Here is a 17585-nt window from a genome sequence, read left to right on the forward strand (position 1 = left end):
AAGGTTGAGTACCTCCCTGGCAATAGAAATTTGGCTGCGGGTTTTCTGTCTAGAGTTCCATTGGATGTAGTAGAAGACTTTGATACTCCAGAATATCCTATATTGGTAGTTTCTACATCTTCTATCAATGAAAATGAATGGAATTCAGCATGTCAAAAAGATGAATCTCTATCCTTGCTAAAACTGAGAGCCAAGGAAGGATGGCCTGAATCCAGGAAGGATCTGGATGAAGTTATTAAAAGCTACTGGGAGGTGAGATACAAAATAAATGAAATAGGAAATTGTGTATTTAGGAATGATAAAATAATACCTCCTGCAAGTTTAAGACACAAAATCATTAGGCTGGCTCATGAGGGCCATCTGGGCAGAAGCCTAACAAAATCACATATTAGGGACCGGTACTGGTTCCCTAATATGGACTCCATGACTGAAACAGAAGTCAAAGATTGCACCATATGTGCACGCAGTGATAAAACGAAATTGATTCGTAAAACCCCAATTTCTCCTGTGTCCATACCTGACAAGCCTTGGTCCAAACTGGCATTAGATATCATTGGGCAAATCAACATGACAGGAGTAGTCAAACGCTTTGCCTTAGTATTAATTGACTACCACTCTCATTGGATAAATGCAAAATTAGTTAACCAAATCACAACTGAATCGGTGATAAATTTCCTCAAGGATGTGTTTGCTGTTGAGGGCATACCAGCTACCCTTATTACTGATAATGGGGTTCAGTTGACTTCTTTAGCAATGAAAGACTTCCTTGCATCTCTCAGTATAAATCACCTCACTACAGCTTTGTATTGCCCAAGGGCAAATGGTCTGATTGAGAGAACCAATCGTATGATCAAGGAATGCATACAGTTAGCTAGTGTTAATCATTTGAGTGTGGAAAATGCTATCAGAGACAGGTTATGGGCATACCATACAACTCCAAATTTAATCACTAAAGTTTCCCCGTTTTCTGCGTTAAAAGGCAGAAAACCAAGCACTAAATTCTTTCCCTCATGGTTAGGTGGAGGAGAGAAGAGTGAACCTGCAAACCCTCATATCAAACTTAAATTATCTCTGCACCAAGATAAATACAGAACAATGTATGATAAGAAACATGGTACGAAACAACAACAGTGGGTGGTAGGGGACAGAGTGTATGTTAAAAATCAATTGAAGGGAATGAGGTCAAATGTGAGAGACACCAAGTTTATGGGCCCATTCAATATTGCCAAAGTAAAAAGAAATGTAGTTGTATTGGAGAATGGACAGTGTTGGAGCATGGATAGGATCGTCAAACAGCCACCGGGTGTAGAAAAGACTGGAAGCAATCCTGAGGAAGTGGGAGGAAGTCAGGAAGTTCCACACAATCGCAATGAAGGAGGTTATGAGAAAAGAACATATAGCCGACAAATTAAACCTCCTGTTTGGCATAAAGATTACGAAATTACTACTTGAGTATAATGAACTGTAATTAATGATAGCAGATGACTGTACTATTTCTAGTTTTGTTAGAAGGGAAGATGTGTTGTATCGCAGTTTTAATTAAATAAGCTATATATATATTGTTCTATATAAATAAGTTTATCCTAATAGGAGTTTAATATTTACACCGATAGAAGTAGTATGTTCCACCTCCCCTTCCCCTTAGAATGGTAGAGTCCGACAGTTATTGGGCTGGAGTTGACAGTAGAACGTTGAGGAGCTAGAAGAGCAGCTGTGTGGAGAACTGTTGCTGAGGCAGTAGAGATGAAAGAATAAAGACTGAAGTAAAAGGAATTTGATTGAAGTGTCTTCATATCAGCATGCTCCTCTGGCTCAAGAGCTAGCAGGCCCTTCAGTGCTTCTGGTTGGGAAGTCTAAGGTGCAAGGGTCCATGACTTGCAGCGGGTTACTACTACCAGAAAGGGTCTGCTTTTCACATCAGTGCCCTAGTTCAGCTCACTGGCACAGGGCATTTTGACTACCTCTTGCCTTGCTAGAGACAAACAAAAAATCCTTGACAGAAAACATCAATTGCTATGGCACGCTTAGAGAGAGAGCCTCCAAATGGCCCTGCTTTTCTGAAAGACGCTTCAGAAGATGTTTCAAACGACTATGCAGCGGCAGTCTAGTTGGTATAGGGGTATGATTCTCGCTTCGGGTGTGAGAGGACCTCGGTTCACATCCCAGACAAACCCCTACCTTTATAGGTTCAGTCTGTGTTTTAAACAGGAGTATTTCTGCTTTTCACTCTTGTAAGATGTCATGTTGCAATGCAATACATGCTTTATACTGGCGTCGAGACGGTTCAGCATCATGAAGGTATGCGAGATTTCTTTGCAACTGCTTTTCTGTGCTGGAGCAGCAGTGCTCGTAGGAACATTAAATGCACAGTGCTTCTCCATGGTAATTTCGGGTCCAGTTCTGAAATCACCTCTTGGAATGAAAGTGATCCCAGTTCCTTTCTTCCAAGGGAAGAGATCGTGTTCCGGAAGGCTCAGCTTTGAGCGTCATGAACATTGGCCCTCATCCTTGCATCCCAGTCCAATGCATAGCCACATAAAGCAAGCAGGTGTGTCTGTTTCCATAGTGTGTTGGTTCCAGTACAATGCATAGCCACATGAAGCAAGCCGGCAAGTGTGTCTGTTTGTGTAGTGTAGTGGTTATCATGCGCACCTCTCATGCGAAAGGTCCCTGGTTCGAGTCGCTGGATTTTTCACAGTATTTGCATTTCCTGCCTCACCTGACAGGCAAGCTGAGATAAAAGAGACTGTGTCTATCCCTCACCATCGTGAGGTACTACGCTCCTGGGGCATCTGTCACAGCTCACCAAGAGGAGTTGCGCCAGCTTACGGCAGTCAGTTGCTCACTGTTTGACCTTTGCAATGAAGCCTGAGCCTACAGCATTCAAGCCAGCCAAGGAAGGAAGGTACGAGAGCGAAAATAGCTTTCCTGCCCTCACCAAGAACACACACCTTGAGCAAATAAAGTGCCAGACTTACAAGGCCCTATTGCCACCGGAGCATCACTTTTAGTGACGCCCCGGTGGCACTATGCTCTGTGCGGTATTTACAAGATGGCGTTCAGCCACTTTTTGTGGCTTAACACCACCTTGTAAATACGGCCCCTTTGCACGCAGCGCTTTCCCTGGAAGGGGCGTGCAATGGGTGTTGCTGGGAGTGTGCCACAGCAACACCATAGCATTTTGATGCTGCTCCAGATTTAGGAGTTGGCGTAAATCTGCGTCAGCGCCAAAATCCAACGCCATCCCAGGGGTGTCGTTAGAGTGGCGCACTGAGGAGAAATGTTTTAATTTCTCCTTGTTTTTGCTCTTTCTATGTGTGATGCATTCTGCAGCACACATAGAAGTAAGAGCAAATCACCATTGAAGATTTTTTTTTTGGGCAGGAAGGTGTCCCTTCCTGCACAAAAACAATTTCCCCCTCTACGCAGTCATCCTTGTACCATGGTGCAAGAACGGCTGCGTTGGTGCTCAGCAGCTAATTTAGAGCTGGCGCAGGGGGAAACAGAGGGGTGCGCTGTATTCTACTAAATACGGCGCTTCCCTGCATTTTGAAAATGACGGCGCGTGGGGCTTGCAAATTTGGCACAGTGTCGCGCTCAGTCATTTTCTTGTAAATCTGGGCCAAAATGTCTAAAGGATAGAGGCTTTTTATGTCATGTTCGATGAAGACCATGCAAATGACTCTAGTCGTACTGCAGAAGAGAACACCATGTGCAGTTTCTTGCTTTGGGATGTAGTCTCCCACTCTCTGTCACCAACCCTCCGAGCAGGGTCGGAGCCGTTGCGTTTCTGTTCCCAGGCTCGTTGGTCTAGGGGTATGATTCTCGCTTAGCGTGCGAGAGGTCCTGGGTTCAAATCCCAAACGAGCCCATTTTAGTGGAAAACAATCAAATCCTGCTCAAAATACACAACCCCTCAACATTTCTCATTCCACTTGAAGCATTGTTGCGCAAAACATATTTTTTGCCTCAGGCGAAAAATTTATTACAATGCCTTGGCTTCCTTCCTGCTTGCTCTCAGTGCGCCCTGTGTGATGATTTCACAGGCTCTCCTTTCTGGCATTTAGGCATCAGATATTTGTCTGTCTCTGCCCGCAGTTGTGGGATTTTTCAGGACGTCTGAGTGTATGCATGCTGGCTGACACCGCTGCAATTTTCACATTTACCCCTCGCATTCCGAGCAACTGCTGATCAAGTATAGAGTAAATCGTGCACACATATGAGGGGAACTGTGCTCCTTCAGTCAAGCCAGCAAGCTTGTTTCTGTAGTGTAGTGGTTATCACGTTTGCCTCACACGCGAAAGGCCCCCGGTTCGAGACCGGGCAGAAACACTTAGCAGCAGCAGCTTTTGTGTTTGCTCCCTAAAACCTCAGTCTCTCTCAATGCACACTTAGACAGAAATGACCTTTAAAAACTTGTGACCTGTGTAAAACGTGCTTTACTATTGCAGGACGCTAAAAAGTTATCTGCATCCCTCGGTGGTCGTGCATGTGCATTGTTTCTTGTTCTGTTTTTTTTTTTTTTCTTGGCCATGTTATATTGTGGGGCCTTTAAAGCTGTGACTTTGATAGGAACATTGCAAGCGGAAGCATCAACAAGTGCAGACTGAAGAGTCCGACCTGCACACTGTTTTGGCTGTCAGGATGGCCGAGTGGTCTAAGGCGCCAGACTCAAGAGAGCTTGATCTTCAGTGAAGCTGAGCCTTCTGGTCTCTTCATGGAGACGTGGGTTCAAATCCCACTTCTGACAGGTGTATTTTCTTCCCTTAAATCTTGCTCTGCTTGCAGAGCCAGCTCCTCACACCACTATCTTTGGAAGCTGCTGTGGCATGTGAGGAGAGATCCACCAACCCATCGGCTTGGCCCTCGATCAAAATTCCGTGTATTACTGGAAGGGGCGTCTCAGTCACACCTTCTGTTAGAGCTGCACTTTATGACAGTAACTACCATGCTAGTTTCTACTTAAGCAGTTGATTCTATTGTTTGAAGTGAGGCTCTCCTGCCACCTTTTGGGCAAAGAAGACTCTGCCCATGCAACAACACAGGCAGACAAGCTCAAACTGGGTTTCTTGGTTAGGTGGGCGGAGCATATTGGCAATGGTGCCTCCTCGTGACTTGAAATTTACATGAAGAAGACAGAGAGGCAGCTGGGAGTAGGCAGTCCCCATGAACCCCTGAACACTGTCTTGTGACTAGCAAACAATTCTGAAATGAGGCGGGGGAAAGGAGGTGATTTCCCCATCAAGGGCCATTCCGGGAAATCAGCCACCCTGCGTCTCCCAGGTGAGTGTTTCAGGCCTACAGTATGAGCCACTAATATAAATCTCGCCTGATCGAGCAAGTGTGCTTGAATCCAAGAGGCATGCTCCTCTGGCTCAAGAGCTAGCAGGCCCTTCAGTGCTTCTGGTTGGGAAGTCCAAGGTGCAAGGGTCCAGGACTTGCAGCGGATTACAACTACCAGAAAGGGTCTGCTTTTCACATCAGTGCCCTAGTTCAGCTCACTGGCACAGGGCATTTTGACTACCTCTTGCCTTGCTAGAGACAAACAAAAAATCCTTGAGAGAAAACATCAATTGCTATGGCACGCTTAGAGAGAGAGCCTCCAAATGGCCCTGCTTTTCTGAAAGATGCTTCAGAATATGTTTCAAATGACTATGCAGCAGCAGTCTAGGTGGTATAGGGGTATGATTCTCGCTTCGGGTGTGAGAGGCCCTCGGTTCAAATCCCAGACAAACCCCTACCTTTATAGGTTCAGTCTGTGTTTTAAACAGGAGTATTTCTGCTTTTCACTCTTGTAAGATGTCATGTTGCAATGCAATACATGCTTTATACTGGCGTCGAGACGGTTCAGCATCATGAAGGTATGCGAGATTTCTTTGCAACTGCTTTTCTGTGCTGGAGCAGCAGTGCTCGTAGGAACATTAAATGCACAGTGCTTCTCCATGGTAATTTCGGGTCCAGTTCTGAAATCACCTCTTGGAATGAAAGTGATCCCAGTTCCTTTCTTCCAAGGGAAGAGATCGTGTTCCGGAAGGCTCAGCTTTGAGCGTCATGAACATTGGCCCTCATCCTTGCATCCCAGTCCAATGCATAGCCACATAAAGCAAGCAGGTGTGTCTGTTTCCATAGTGTGGTGGTTCCAGTACAATGCATAGCCACATGAAGCAAGCTGGCAAGTGTGTCTGTTTGTGTAGTGTAGTGGTTATCATGCGCACCTCACATGCGAAAGGTCCCTGGTTCGAGTCGCTGGGCTTTTTCACAGTATTTGCATTCCCTGCCTCACCTGACAGGCAATCTGAGATAAAAGAGACTGTGTCTATCCCTCACCATCGTGAGGTACTAAGCTCCTGGGGCATCTGTCACAGCTCACCAAGAGGAGTTGCGCCAGCTTACGTCAGTCAGTTGCTCACTGTTTGACCTTTGCAATGAAGCCTGAGCCTACAGCATTCAAGCCAGCCAAGGAAGGAAGGTACGAGAGCGAAAATAGCTTTCCTGCCCTCGCCAAGAACACACACCTTGAGCAAATAAAGTGCCAGACTTACAAGGCCCTATCGCCACCGGAGCATCACTTTAATGACGCCCCGGTGGCACTATGCACTGCGCGGTATTTACAAGATAGCGTTCAGCCACTTTTTGTGGCTTAACACCACCTTGTAAATACGGCCCCTTAGCACGCAGCGCGTTCCCTGGAAGGGGCGTGCAATGGGTGTTGCTGGGAGTGTACCACAGCAACACCATAGCATTTTGATGCTGCTCCAGATTTAGGAGTTGGCGTAAATCTGCGTCAGCGCCAAAATCCAACGCCATCCCAGGGGTGTCGTTAGAGTGGCGCACTGAGGAGAAATGTTTTCATTTCTCCTTGTTTTTGCTCTTTCTATGTGTGATGCATTCTGCAGCACACATAGAAGTAAGAGCAAATCACCATTGAAGATTTTTTTTTTGGGCAGGAAGGTGTCCCTTCCTGCACAAAAACAATTTACCCCTCAACGCAGTCATCCTTGTACCATGGTGCAAGAACGGCTGCGTTGGCGCTCAGCAGCTAATTTAGAGCTGGCGCAGGGGGAAGCACAGGGGTGCGCTGTATTCTACTAAATACGGCGCTTCCCTGCATTTTGAAAATGACGGCGCGTGGGGCTTGCAAATTTGGCACAGCGTCGCGCTCAGTCATTTTCTTGTAAATCTGGGCCAAAATGTCTAAAGGATAGAGGCTTTTTATGTCATGTTCGATGAAGACCATGCAAATGACTCTAGTCGGACTGCAGAAGAGAGCACCATGTGCAGTTTCTTCCTTTGGGATGTAGTCTCCCACTCTCTGTCACCAACCTTCCGAGCAGGGTCGGAGCCGTTGCGTTTCTGTGCCCAGGCTCGTTGGTCTAGGGGTATGATTCACGCTTAGGGTGCGAGAGGTCCCAGGTTCAAATCCCGGACGAGCCCATTTTAGCGAAAAACAATCAAATCCTGCTCAAAATACACAACCCCTCAACATTTCTCATTCCACTCGAAGCATTGTTGCGCAAAACATATTTTTTGCCTCAGGCGAAAAATGGATTACAATGTCTTGGCTTCTTTCCTGCTTGCTCTCAGTGCGCCCTGTGTGATGATTTCACAGGCTCTCGTTCCTGGCATTTAGGCATCAGATATTTGTCTGTCTCTGCCCGCAGCTGTGGGATTTTTCAGGACGTCTGAGTGTATGCATGCTGGCTGACACCGCTGCAATTTTCACACTTACCCCTCGCATTCCGAGCCCCTGCTGATCAAGTATAGAGGAAATCGTGCAAACATATGAGGGGAACTGTGCTCCTTCAGTCAAGCCAGCAAGCTTGTTTCTGTAGTGTAGTGGTTATCACGTTCGCCTCACACACGAAAGGTCCCCGTTTCGAGACCAGGCAGAAACACTTGGCAGCAGCAGCTTTTGTGTTTGCTTCCTAAAACCTCAGTCTCTCTCAATGCACACTTAGACAGAAATGACCTTTAAAAACTTGTTACCTATGTAAAACGTGCTTTACTATTGCATGACGCTAAAAAGTTATCTGCATCCCTCGGTGGTCGTGCATGTGCATTGTTTCTTGTTCTGTTTTTTTTTTTTTTTCTTGGCCATGTTATATTGTGGGGCCTTTAAAGCTGTGACTTTGATAGGAACATTGCAAGCGGCAGCATCAACAAGTGCAGACTGAAGAGTCCGACCTGCACACTGTTTTGGCTGTCAGGATGGCCGAGTGGTCTAAGGCGCCAGTCTCAAGAGAACTTGATCTTCAGTGAAGCTGAGCCTTCTGGTCTCTTCATGGAGGCGTGGGTTCAAATCCCACTTCTGATAGGTGTATTTTCTTCCCTTAAATCTTGCTCTGCTTGCAGAGCCAGCTCCTCACACCACTATCTTTGGAAGCTGCTGTGGCATATGAGGAGAAATCCACCAACCCATCGGCTGGGCCCTCGATCAAAATTCCGTGTATTACTGGAAGGGGCGTCTCAGGCACACCTTCTGTTAGAGCTGCACTTTATGACAGTAACTACCATGCAGGTTTCTACTTAAGCAGTTGATTCTATCGTTTGAAGTGAGGCTCTCCTGCCACCTTTTGGGCAAAGAAGACACTGCCCCTGCAACAACACAGGCAGACAAGCTCAAACTGGGTTTCTTGGTTAGGTGGGCGGAGCATATTGGCAATGGTGCCTCCTCGTGACTTGCAATTTACATGAAGAAGACAGAGAGGCAGCTGGGAGTAGGCAGTACCCATGAACCCCTGAACACTGTCTTGCGACTAGCACACAATTCTGAAATGAGGCGGGGGAAAGGAGGTGATTTCCCCATCAAGGGCCATTCCGGGAAATCAGCCACCCTGCGTCTCCCAGGTGAGTGTTTCAGGCCTATGAGCCACTACTATAAATCTCGCCTGATCGAGCCTGATTGAGCGAGCAAGTGTGCTTGAATCCAAGAGGCATGCTTCTCTGGCTCACGAGCTAGCAGGCCCTTCAGTGCTTCTGGTCTGGAAGTCTAAGGTGCAAGGGTCCATGACTTGCAGCGGGTTACAACTACCAGAAAGGTTCTGCTTTTCACATCAGTGCCCTAGTTCAGCTCACCGGCACAGGGCATTTTGACTACCTCTTGCCTTGCTAGAGACAAACAAAAAATCCTTGAGAGAAAACATCAATTGCTATGGCACGCTTAGAGAGAGAGCCTCCAAATGGCCCTGCTTTTCTGAAAGACGCTTCAGAAGATGTTTCAAATGACTATGCAGCAGCAGTCTAGGTGGTATAGGGGTATGATTCTCGCTTCGGGTGTGAGAGGCCCTCGCTTCAAATCCCAGACAAACCCCTACCTTTATAGGTTCAGTCTGTGTTTTAAACAGGAGTATTTCTGCTTTTCACTCTTGTAAGATGTCATGTTGCAATGCAATACATGCTTTATACTGGCGTCGAGACGGTTCAGCATCATGAAGGTATGCGAGATTTCTTTGCAACTGCTTTTCTGTGCTGGAGCAGCAGTGCTCGTAGGAACATTAAATGCACAGTGCTTCTCCATGGTAATTTTGGGTCCAGTTCTGAAATCATCTCTTGGAATGAAAGTGATCCCAGTTCCTTTCTTCCAAGTGAAGAGATCGTGTTCCGGAAGGCTCAGCTTTGAGCGTCATGAACATTGGCCCTCATCCTTGCATCCCAGTCCAATGCATAGCCACATAAAGCAAGCAGGTGTGTCTGTTTCCATAGTGTGGTTGTTCCAGTACAATGCATAGCCACATGAAGCAAGCCGGCAAGTGTGTCTGCTTGTGTAGTGTAGTGGTTATCGTGCGCACCTCACATGCGAAAGGTCCCTGGTTCTAGTCGCTGGGCTTTTTCACAGTATTTGCATTTCCTGCCTCACCTGACAGGCAAGCTGAGATAAAAGAGACTGTGTCTATCCCTCACCATCGTGAGGTACTACGCTCCTGGGGTATCTGTCCCAGCTCACCAAGAGGAGTTGCGCCAGCTTACGGCAGTCAGTTGCTCACTGTTTGACCTTTGCAATGAAGCCTGAGCCTACAGCATTCAAGCCAGCCAAGGAAGGAAGGTACGAGAGCGAAAATAGCTTTCCTGCCCTCACCAAGAACACACACCTTGAGCAAATAAAGTGCCAGACTTACAAGACCCTATCGCCACCGGAGCATCACTTTTAGTGACGCCCCGGTGGCACTATGCACTGCGCTGTATTTACAAGATGGCGTTCAGCCACTTTTTGTGGCTTAACACCACCTTGTAAATACGGCCCCTTAGCACGCAGCGCGTTCCCTGGAAGGAGCGTGCAATGGGTGTTGCTGGGAGTGTGCCACAGCAACACCATAGCATTTTGATGCTGCTCCAGATTTAGGAGTTGGCGTAAATCTGCGTCAGCGCCAAAATCCAACGCCATCCCAGGGGTGTCGTTATAGTGGCGCACTGAGGAGAAATGTTTTCATTTCTCCTTGTTTTTGCTCTTTCTATGTGTGATGCATTCTGCAGCACACATAGAAGTAAGAGCAAATCACCATTGAAGATTTTTTTTTTGGGCAGGAAGGTGTCCCTTCCTGCACAAAAACAATTTACCCCTCAACGCAGTCATCCCTGTACCATGGTGCAAGAACGGCTGCGTTGGCGCTCAGCAGCTAATTTAGAGCTGGCGCAGGGGGAAGCACAGGGGTGCGCTGTATTCTACTAAATACGGCGCTTCCCTGCATTTTGAAAATGACGGCGCGTGGTGCTTGCAAATTTGGCACAGCGTCGCGCTCAGTCATTTTCTTGTAAATCTGGGCCAAAATGTCTAAAGGATAGAGGCTTTTTATGTCATGTTCGATGAAGACCATGCAAATGACTCTAGTCGTACTTCAGAAGAGAGCACCATGTGCAGTTTCTTGCTTTGGGATGTGGTCTCCCACTCTCTGTCACCAACCCTCCGAGCAGGGTCGGAGCCGTTGTGTTTCTGTGCCCAGGCTCGTTGGTCTAAGGGTATGGTTCTCGCTTAGGGTGCGAGAGGTCCCGGGTTCAAATCCCGGACGAGCCCATTTTAGTGGAAAACAATCAAATCCTGCTCAAAATACACAACCCCTCAACATTTCTCATTCCACTCGAAGCATTGTTGCGCAAAACATATTTTTTGCCTCAGGCGAAAAATGGATTACAATGCCTTGGCTTCCTTCCTGCTTGCTCTCAGTGCGCCCTGTGTGATGATTACACAGGCTCTCGTTCCTGGCATTTAGGCATCAGATATTTGTCTGTCTCTGCCCGCAGCTGTGGGATTTTTCAGGACGTCTGAGTGTATGCATGCTGGCTGACACCGCTGCAATTTTCACACTTACCCCTCGTATTCCGAGCAACTGCTGATCAAGTATAGAGGAAATCGTGCAAACATATGAGGGGAACTGTGCTCCTTCAGTCAAGCCAGCAAGCTTTTTTCTGTAGTGTAGTGGTTATCACGTTCGCCTCACATGCGAAAGGTCCCCGGTTCGAGACCGGGCAGAAACACTTGGCAGCAGCAGCTTTTGTGTTTGCTTCCTAAAACCTCAGTCTCTCTCAATGCACACTTAGACAGAAATGACCTTTAAAAACTTGTGACCTGTGTAAAACGTGCTTTACTATTGCAGGACGCTAAAAAGTTATCTGCATCCCTCGGTGGTCGTGCATGTGCATTGTTTCTTGTTCTGTTTTTTTTTTTTTTTCTTGGCCATGTTATATTGTGGGGCCTTTAAAGCTGTGACTTTGATAGGAACATTGCAAGCGGCAGCTTCAACAAGTGCAGACTGAAGAGTCCGACCTGAACACAGTTTTGGCTGTCAGGATGGCCGAGTGGTCTAAGGTGCCAGACTCAAGAGATCTTGATCTTCAGTGAAGCTGAGCCTTCTGGTCTCTTCATGGAGGCGTGGGTTCAAATCCCCCTTCTGACAGGTGTACTTTCTTCCCTTAAATCTTGCCCTGCTTGCAGAGCCAGCTCCTCACATCACTATCTTTGGAAGCTGCTGTGGCATGTGAGGAGAAATCCACCAACCCATCGGCTGGGCCCTCAATCAAAATTCCGTGTATTACTGGAAGGGGCGTCTCAGGCACACCTTCTGTTAGAGCTGCACTTTATGACAGTAACTACCATGCTGGTTTTTACTTAAGCAGTTGATTCTATCGTTTGAAGTGAGGCTCTCCTGCCACCTTTTGGGCAAAGAAGACACTTCCCCTGCAACAACACAGGCAGACAAGCTCAAACTGGGTTTCTTGGTTAGGTGGGCGGAGCATATTGGCAATGGTGCCTCCTCGTGACTTGCAATTTACATGAAGAAGACAGAGAGGCAGCTGGGAGTAGGCAGTACCCATGAACCCCTGAACACTGTCTTGCGACTAGCAAACAATTCTGAAATGAGGCGGGGGAAAGGAGGTGATTTCCCCATCAAGGGCCATTCCGGGAAATCAGCCACCCTGCGTTTCCCAGGTGAGTGTTTCAGGCCTATGAGCCACTAATATAAATCTTGCCTGATCGAGCGCTGATCGAGCAAGTGTGCTTGAATCCAAGAGGCATGCTCCTCTGGCTCAAGAGCTAGCAGGCCTTTCAGTGCTTCTGGTTGGGAAGTCTAGAGTGCAAGGTTCCAGGACTTGCAGCGGGTTACAACTACCAGAAAGGGTCTGCTTTTCACATCAGTGCCCTAGTTCAGCTCACTGGCACAGGGCATTTTGACTACCTCTTACCTTGCTAGAGACTAACAAAAAATCCTTGACAGAAAACATCAATTGCTATGGCACGCTTAGAGAGAGAGCCTCCAAATGGCCCTGCTTTTCTGAAAGACGCTTCAGAAGATGTTTCAAATGACTATGCAGCGGCAGTCTAGTTGGTATAGGGGTATGATTCTCGCTTCAGGTGTGAGAGGACCTCGGTTCAAATCCCAGACAAACCCCTACCTTTATAGGTTCAGTCTGTGTTTTAAACAGGAGTATATCTGCTTTTCACTCTTGTAAGATGTCATGTTGCAATGCAATACATGCTTTATACTGGCGTCGAGACGGTTCAGCATCATGAAGGTATGCGAGATTTCTTTGCAACTGCTTTTCTGTGCTGGAGCAGCAGTGCTCGTAGGAACATTAAGGGGCATATTTATACTCCGTTTGCGCCGAATTTGCGTTGTTTTTTTCGACGCAAATTCGACGCAAAACTATCTCCATATTTATACTTTGGCGTTAGACGCATCTAGCGCCAAAGTTCATGGAGTTAGCGTCATTTTTTTGCGTGAACACCTTCCTTGCGTTAATGATATGCAAGGCAGGCGTTCCCGTCTTAAAAAATGACTCCGATGCATATGCGTCGTATTTATACTCCCGGGCAAAAATGACGCCCGGGAGTGGGAGGGAATAAAAAACCCGCATTTGCGCCGGATTTTTGCGCCTGGGTCAGGGCAGGCGTTAAGGGACCTGTGGGCTCAGAATGAGCCCAGAGGTGCCCTCCCAAGCCCCCAGGGACACCCCCTGCCACCCTTGCCCACCCCAGGAGGACACCCAACGATGGAGGGACCCATCCCAGGGAAGAAAAGGTAAGTTGTGGTAAGTCATTTTTTTTAAAAAAAATTGTGGCATAGGGGGGCCTGATTTGTGCCCCCCTACATGCCACTGTGCCCAATGACCATGCCCAGGGGACATAAGTCCCCTGGGCATGGCCATTGGGCAAGGGGGCATGACTCCTGTCTTTGCTAAGACAGGAGTCATGTTAATGGCGTCTGGGCGCCAACAAAAAATGGCGCAAATCGGGTTAAGACGATTTTTTTGCCTCAGCCTGACTTGCCCCATTTTTGGATGCCCAAACGCCATTTTTCCCTACGCCGGCGCTGCCTGGTGTACGTGTTTTTTTTTCACGCACACCAGGCAGCGCCGGTCGGCTAACGCCGGCTAACGCCATTCAATAAATACGGCGCCCGCATGGCGCTTCAGAATGGCGTTAGCCAGCGCTAATTTTTTGGGCGCAAAACTGCGTTAGCGCAGTTTTGCGTCACAAAGTATAAATATGGCCCTCAATGCACAGTGCTTCTCCATGGTAATTTCGGGTCCAGTTCTGAAATCACCTCTTGGAATGAAAGTGATCCCAGTTCCTTTCTTCCAAGGGAAGAGATCGTGTTCCGGAAGGCTCAGCTTTGGGCGTCATGAACATTGGCCCTCATCCTTGCATCCCAGTCCAATGCATAGCCACATAAAGCAAGCAGGTGTGCCTGTTTCCATAGTGTGGTGGTTCCAGTACAATGCATAGCCACATGAAGCAAACCGGTAAGTGTGTCTGTTTGTGTAGTGTAGTGGTTATCATGTGCACCTCACATGCGAAAGGTCCCTGGTTCGAGTCGCTGGGCTTTTTCACAGTATTTGCATTTCCTGCCTCACCTGACAGACAAGCTGAGATAAAAGAGACTGTGTCTATCCCTCACCATCGTGAGGTACTACGCTCCTGGGGCATCTGTCACAGCTCACCAAGAGGAGTTGCGCCAGCTTACGGCAGTCAGTTGCTCACTGTTTGACCTTTGCAATGAAGCCTGAGCCTACAGCATTCAAGCCAGCCAAGGAAGGAAGGTACGAGAGCGAAAATAGCTTTCCTGCCCTCACCAAGAACACACACCTTGAGCAAATAAAGTGCCAGACTTACAAGGCCCTATCGCCACCGGAGCATCACTTTTAGTGACGCCCCGGTGGCACTATGCACTGCGCGGTATTTACAAGATGGCGTTCAGCCACTTTTTATGGCTTAACACCACCTTGTAAATACGGCCCCTTAGCACGCAGCGCGTTCCCTGAAAGGGGCGTGCAATGGGTGTTGCTGGGAGTGTGCCACAGCAACACCATAGCATTTTGATGCTGCTCCAGATTTAGGAGTTGGCGTAAATCTGCGTCAGCGCCAAAATCCAACGCCATCCCAGGGGTGTCGTTAGAGTGGCGCACTGAGGAAAAATGTTTTCATTTCTCCTTGTTTTTGCTCTTTCTATGTGTGATGCATTCTGCAGCACACATAGAAGTAAGAGCAAATCACCATTGAAGATATTTTTTTTGGGCAGGAAGGTGTCCCTTCCTGCACAAAAACAATTTCCCCCTCAACCCAGTCACCATTTTACCATGGTGCAAGAACGGCTGCGTTGGCGCTCAGCAGCTAATTTAGAGCTGGCGCAGGGGGAAGCACAGGGGTGCGCTGTATTCTACTAAATACGGCGCTTCCCTGCATTTTGAAAATGACAGCGCGTGGGGCTTGCAAATTTGGCACAGCGTTGCGCTCAGTCATTTTCTTGTAAATCTGGGCCACAATGTCTAAAGGATAGAGGCTTTTTATGTCATGTTCGATGAAGACCATGCAAATGACTCTAGTCGTACTGCAGAAGAGAGCACCATGTGCAGTTTCTTGCTTTGGGATGTAGTCTCCCACTCTCTGTCACCAACCCTTCGAGCAGGGTCGGAGCCGTTGCATTTCTGTGCCAAGGCTTGTTGGTCTAGGGGTTCGATTCTCGCTTAGGGTGCGAGAGGTCCTGGGTTCAAATCCCGGACGAGCCTATTTTAGCGGAAAACAATCAAATCCTGCTCAAAATACACAACCCCTCAACATTTCTCATTCCACTCGAAGCATTGTTGCGCAAAACATATTTTTTGCCTCAGGCGAAAAATGGATTACAATGCCTTGGCTTCCTTCCTGCTTGCTCTCAGTGCGCCCGGTGTGATGATTTCACAGGCTCTCGTTCCTGGCATTTAGGCATCAGATATTTGTCTTTCTCTGCCCGCAGCTGTGGGATTTTTCAGGACGTCTGAGTGTATGCATGCTGGCTGACACCGCTGCAATTTTCACGCTTACCCCTCGCATTCCGAGCAACTGCTGATCAAGTATAGAGGAAATCGTGCAAACATATGAGGGGAACTGTGCTCCTTCAGTCAAGCCAGCAAGCTTGTTTCTGTAGTGTAGTGGTTATCACGTTTGCCTCAAACGCGAAAGGTCCCCAGTTCGCGACCCGGCAGAAACACTTGGCAGCAGCAGCTTTTGTGTTTGCTCCCTAAAACCTCAGTCTCTCTCAATGCACACTTAGACAGAAATGACCTTTAAAAACTTGTGACCTGTGTAAAACGTGCTTTACTATTGCAGGACGCTAAAAAGTTATCTGCATCCCTCGGTGGTCGTGCATGTGCATTGTTTCTTGTTCTGTATATTGTGGGGCCTTTAAAGCTGTGACTTTGATAGGAAAATTGCAAGCGGCAGCATCAACAAGTGCAGACTGAAGAGTCAGACCTGCACACTGTTTTGGCTGTCAGGATGACCGAGTGGTCTAAGGCGCCAGACTCAAGAGAGCTTGATCTTCAGTGAAGCTGACCCTTCTGGTCTCTTCATGGAGGCGTGGGTTCAAATCCCCCTTCTGACAGGTGTATTTTCTTCCCTTAAATCTTGCTCTGCTTGCAGAGCCAGCTCCTCACACCAATATCTTTGGAAGCTGCTGTGGCATGTGAGGAGAAATCCACCAACCCATCGGCTGGGCCCTCAATCAAAATTCCGTGTATTACTGGAAGGGGCGTCTCAGGCACACCTTCTGTTAGAGCTGCACTTTATGACAGTAACTACCATGCTGGTTTCTACTTAAGCAGTTGATTCTATCGTTTGAAGTGAGGCTCTCCTGCCACCTTTTGGGCAAATAAGACACTGCCCCTGCAACAACACAGGCAGACAAGCTCAAACTGGGTTTCTTGGTTAGGTGGGCGGAGCATATTGGCAATGGTGCCTCCTCGTGACTTGCAATTTACATGAAGAAGACAGAGAGGCAGCTGGGAGTAGGCAGTACCCATGAACCCCTGAACACTGTCTTGCGACTAGCACACAATTCTGAAATGAGGCGGGGGAAAGGAGGTGATTTCCCCATCAAGGGCCATTCTGGGAAATCAGCCACCCTGCGTCTCCCAGGTGAGTGTTTCAGGCCTATGAGCCACTAATATAAATCTCACCTGATCTCGCCTGATCGAGCGCTGATCGAGCAAGTGTGCTTGAATCCAAGAGGCATGCTCCTCTGGCTCAAGAGCTAGCAGGCCCTTCAGTGCTTCTGGTTGGGAAGTCTAATGTGTAAGGGTTCATGACTTGCAGCGGGTTACAACTACCAGAAAGGGTCTGCTTTTCACATCAGTGCCCTAGTTCAGCTCACTGGCACAGGGCATTTTGACTACCTCTTGCCTTGCTAGAGACAAACAAAAAATCCTTGACAGAAAACATCAATTGCTATGGCACGCTTAGAGAGAGAGCCTCCAAATGGCCCTGCTTTTCTGAAAGACGCTTCAGAAGATGTTTCAAATGACTATGCAGCGGCAGTCTAGTTGGTATGGGGTATGATTCTCGCTTCGGGTGTGAGAGGACCTCTTTTCAAATCCCAGACAAACCCCTCCCTTTATCGGTTCAGTCTGTGTTTTAAACAGGAGTATTTCTGCTTTTCACTCTTGTAAGATGTCATGTTGCAATGCAATACATGCTTTATACTGGCGTCGAGACGGTTCAGCATCATGAAGGTATGCGAGATTTCTTTGCAACTGCTTTTCTGTGCTTGAGCAGCAGTGCTCGTAGGAACATTAAATGTACAGTGCTTCTCCATGGTAATTTCGGGTCCAGTTCTGAA

At 47.7% G+C, this 17585-nt stretch overlaps 3 non-coding genes across 3 annotated transcripts; all 3 read left to right on the forward strand.

The window, feature by feature from the left end:
* Nucleotides 1–4259: 4259 nt before the first annotated feature.
* On the forward strand, nucleotides 4260–4332 carry TRNAV-CAC (transfer RNA valine (anticodon CAC)). Its single transcript has one exon. It is a non-coding gene; the product is annotated as a tRNA-Val (tRNA).
* Nucleotides 4333–10936: 6604 nt separating this feature from the next.
* Nucleotides 10937–11008, forward strand: TRNAP-AGG (transfer RNA proline (anticodon AGG)). The gene has a single exon. It is a non-coding gene; the product is annotated as a tRNA-Pro (tRNA).
* Nucleotides 11009–11396: 388 nt separating this feature from the next.
* Nucleotides 11397–11469, forward strand: TRNAV-CAC (transfer RNA valine (anticodon CAC)). Its single transcript has one exon. It is a non-coding gene; the product is annotated as a tRNA-Val (tRNA).
* The last annotated feature ends 6116 nt before the right edge of the window (nucleotides 11470–17585 follow it).

Source organism: Pleurodeles waltl, unplaced genomic scaffold (genome assembly GCF_031143425.1).
Source record: "Pleurodeles waltl isolate 20211129_DDA unplaced genomic scaffold, aPleWal1.hap1.20221129 scaffold_91, whole genome shotgun sequence".
In the NCBI taxonomy this organism is placed as follows: Eukaryota; Metazoa; Chordata; class Amphibia; order Caudata; family Salamandridae; genus Pleurodeles; species Pleurodeles waltl.